Consider the following 4660-nt stretch of genomic DNA (forward strand, 5'->3'; position numbering starts at 1 on the left):
CTTGAGACTGCATCAATGATTTCACCAGAGCTGTCAGTTCATCCAGTCTATCGCCAGGTTTAGCTCCTGCTTTAGCCACTGGATCAGCTGTAGCACCTTCACCATCCTCTGCCACTTCATTACTGTCATTCTTCTTTCCACTTCTCGTCATCATATTTACCTCATTCATTAGAGGCAGCACTCCTGACACCACTTGTCAGTTTTGGCCGGCGGTCATAGGTTCTGTCCAATAATATGACGCCGCGAGACTGGAGTAAAATACATCCATGGATTGGCACTTTATTAAAGAAGGAGCATGATAACAGCACAAAACACTAACCGCAACTAAACAAAATGGCTTCCTTTTATACTCTACCTTTTCAGGTGAGTATCCGGAATAGCCCAAGTATGGGGGTTAACTAATCAACATGAAACATAACCCTCCACACAAACAAACATACAATAACATTAAAGCACATCACAAACATATACATATTTCCAACACATACTATAAACAAACCAATAACATAAGCTTCACTCATTTCTATCTAAATTAAAACCCTCTTTAACCATACTCCCTAACCCGGCACACTGGTCTGCTCCAAGAGCTCTTAAACAGGTGATTGAGCCGCTTTCACTCTTTTGCTCCACATCCTGCAAGAAGCAACCAGGACAGGTGAGTACCTTTACAAGTTCTCATTTCACATATGTTTAGGTTATTGATAAATGATTAACTGCAAACAGCTCTAACTTTGGCTCTTCTCCGACACAGGTAGGATGGCCAGTCCCACTGTCTCTTTTCTGTTACAAGCTGTCAATTTAATCGTATGTCAAATAACCTAATAAAAGACTCCATAAGAACTAATGTGTTTTCTTTATTACCCTATTTTAAATTCCCAATCCAACAATTTATTATTAACAATACCAACCAGGTAATGGAACCCCTGGTCTCCATTACACTTGTAATATCCAAATCTACTGTGTTTTGAATTTGATATAAAAAAAGTGCCCAAAATAATTACACTTGTAAAAACATAAGACAGAAAATATAAATTCAAGTTACAAATTTATTGAGTTACTTTAACACATAGCATTTCTAACAAAAAGTCCAACGACATAAATCCACCACATTTTATAGGGAATAATGTCAGAAATGTCCAGTTTTGGCACAAGGTTACAATATTAGAAATAAAGAATTTCACAACATGTTTTAAGAGTATTCAGATTTGATTAACACACGAGTATGACCTTTTTATTAAAAAACAAACAAACAAAAGGAAAAGAAAATCCTGCATTATTATGTGGGAAAACCAAATGAAAGTAATAGTATAGTATAGTGCAGTATAATACACTGAAATATAATTGGTAACCTTTTTAATATGCCAGTACTCTGGTTATGCAAAATGCACATTTGTAGAGTGCAATCACAGTCTCAACAACAAAGCAATAAAACATTAAATAGAAAAATACTTCTTTAGAGACATAAAACAGTGTTATAAACCTCCTTAGCGCCTTATGTCAGTTATGAGCAGTTCAGGAGGAACGTTCCTTAAGTGACATTCAAGATCCCACCTAGAAGCCAGAAATGTAGTGAGATTGTCCTTCATTTTCTCTATGGATTTACAGTTATCTGACTAAAAACACAATCAAAATCAACTAAAACAAGTGATGATGGGGGAAAAAAATAAAAAATAAATAAAATCAAATCACCCCTTTTACTTTGGATGTGGATTTAAGATGATGAAGTATGAAACAGAGTGTGCAAAGATTTCTTTATTCTATTCTCTTTAAAAAAAACAAAACAAAACAAAAAAACTTATCCAGACTTTGAAACATGATAAGCTGAATTACTTGCTTTAACAGGCACTTGAGGACTGTGTAGGAATCCTGGACATTATTCTGCTGCCAAAAGATCATTTTTAAGACTCAGCACTTTGGGCTTCAACTTCCCACCCTTCAGACCCATCAAAACTTTCTGAATAAAGTCAAAAATGTTGGCCAAACATTTTGGGTAGCTTAGGTGCAGGGCGTAGGTCAGTCCAAATATTACTAGAAATCCATCAGCTAGGGTGGTGAAAACAATGATCATGTTACCCTCGACCAAAACTGCAGTCTTCTCAGGGCAGAAGAATGTTGCATTGCTGGAATTGGCTCTGATCAGGAGTCCAAGTGGCACTTCACTAATATCTGGTCTATCAGAATGCATCATCTACAGAAAACAAAATTACTACATGTTAGTACATTCCTATTTCTCTTAGTTTCATCTATACAAGTCACATTTCTGGATTATTACTAGCTCAGAAATCAATTGTTTGAACAACAAAAAAGCCACAACACACCAAAGATTTGAGAAAACAAACTGACAAAAATAGTACTTTTTAGTAAAGCAAAGTCATACCTCTTCGTAGCAATAACAGAAAGTCAATAAGAGTTTTTTTTTTTTTTTTCATTTGTACAGTGATGTATGGTTGGGCTAGGAACATTATAGAAGGTCTACACATATTAAAAACATGTAGTGTTTCCATTATGTGACATGGACACTGTTGTAGACAGATCCAAGCATGGAGATGCTTCTCAAACTGTCAAAGTGTCATAATGTTTTGAGAAATCTAAACAAGGATGCTACTAAGATATTGTTCACAACTTTGTCCAAAACTTAGATCCCACGTTATGATGAAGCTAGAGGTGTCGTCGTACAAATAGGCAGAGAGGGCATGAAGCACACCAGCACGTTGGGCATGGATATCAGCTTGTTCCTACATCACAAGAAAATTATTTTAAATTATTGGCTAACCTAGTCAAGAATGGTAGTTAAAATTGAAAAATTGATCAAATTAAATAAAGCTCAAAAAACAAGACAAAAACCCACTAACCTGGAGATTTTAGCTTCTGAAGAGCTGAGACAGGACATCAGACACGTTCCCTGTGCAAACAGCTTTCTATCTGAATAAGCTCTGGAGCCGGGGAGAATGTTGGTCCAACACAGCATAAAAGTGGTTCTTCAGGTGGAGGTTTGTAATCCTGTGCAATTCTGCACAGATCTGAACACACAGGATACATTTATGTTTACAAGTTTCGATTAGTCTATAAATCTTTGCAAAATACATCAAATTCCTTACACTCCAAAGGCATAATTTGTTCAGACAGGCCAGATAACAGGAGTTGATATAAAATACATCTTGTTAGATACATCTATATACATTCTTACCTGGGACTGGGATTTCAGAGTAGGCCAGCAATCCAGGATCTGACCTACTGGTAGGTCATCATTGATGATCTCTTTGCATCGCAAGGCCAAAGTTGTGTGCATCAGCTTTGTAATCAGGATTCTTTTCACTTTTCTCGACTTCATCTACAATCTGTAGTCTTAGCTGGTCAAGGTAAACAGCATCTTCACCCCTGAAAATTTACTTCTGCCCTGGCATGGACATAACAGTAAAACACAGAAGACAAGACAGACTACACAGAGAACAGAAAAGACACATAACCAAGGAGACACAGATGAAACATAACTAGCCCAGAACTCAACTAAACCTTAACTAATAATAACAATACAAGAACTTCACCTCATTTCAATATAACATAAGAAAGCAAAAATACAAAATAAACTCAAAATGCTGCGTCACAGACCCAGCCCCTGACAGATAAAAAACTAAGTCTTTCACTAATGAACACTGGGCATCAGAATAAAATAAAACGAAAAAAATAACTGTTTGGTAAATATATTATTGATGGATTCACCCTTAAGCTAACCTAAAATAGACCAGGCACAACAATTTTACAGTTCAGAAGCTTCTACATTTCAACTTAGTATACATAACTATTTGCAATGTAAACCATGTTCTACCGCCTAATTATGTAATGATTAATCACTGCTTTTGTAAGTATGTCCTGTGCCTACAATTTTGCTGCCCCAGTTTTAATATGTACAACTCCAGAGAACTAAACGTAAGTTTCAAGTTCCAAAAGTTAGCAAATGGGCTAGCCAATATCAATATCCATGTATGCGCTAAGTGTGAAGCAGCGTAGCAGTGCATATTGGTTCAACAATTTAACCACAAGGCAGTTTATAATCTGCAAATCCAGAAACGCCTTCTAAAAACTTCTTTTAAAATAGTAAGAGATTAGAAAAGTTATTAACACATTATTAGTCCCAGGGACTAATAATGTGTTATACTAAATATGAGCTTATTAGCATAATTCATGCAAAACACTTTGGGGCCAAGGCGACATGGATAAAACGACGCATGCATGTAATTCTTAAATACCTGCTAGAGTTGTACATTTATGACGATAAAAACCCATATTACAACGGAGAACTATAGTTTCAGAAAAAATAAAACTTACCACAAAAGCGCTCCTGAAGATGCTGCAAAGGCGGTAAATGCAGCTAGCCAAGTGCAGAGCGTTAGCTGTTCCAGTTCAAAAGTCCGTAACATACCATACCACGTCCTCCTTTATCCAGCGTCTAGTGATGGCCCGCTTGAAGCTGACGCTCCGGAGCGTGTGTCGAAAAAAACAACACACTGGTTCAGAAGCACTGTGTCGAGGCTTGCTTCGTTTGGCAAAAGTCACGTGACCAGTGACGTCCGAAGCTTCATTACGCACGTAACTGCTTCGGTACCTGATTCAAACGGATATAAGGAAGTGAATCATCCACGGGATTCGTGGAGTGTGTTGA

General features: G+C 37.0%; 1 long non-coding RNA gene across 1 annotated transcript; it reads right to left on the bottom strand.

Annotated features, from left to right (window-relative positions):
• Positions 1 to 1765: 1765 nt before the first annotated feature.
• Positions 1766 to 4660, bottom strand: LOC309698493. Its single transcript, XR_014274112.1, has 4 exons — positions 4327 to 4660; positions 3188 to 3438; positions 2853 to 3020; positions 1766 to 2735 (listed from the first exon to the last, which is right to left on the bottom strand). It is a non-coding gene; the product is annotated as an uncharacterized lncRNA (long non-coding RNA).

This window comes from Aulonocara stuartgranti, assembly GCF_965226115.1.
Source record: "Aulonocara stuartgranti genome assembly, chromosome: 22".
Lineage (NCBI taxonomy): Eukaryota > Metazoa > Chordata > Actinopteri > Cichliformes > Cichlidae > Aulonocara > Aulonocara stuartgranti.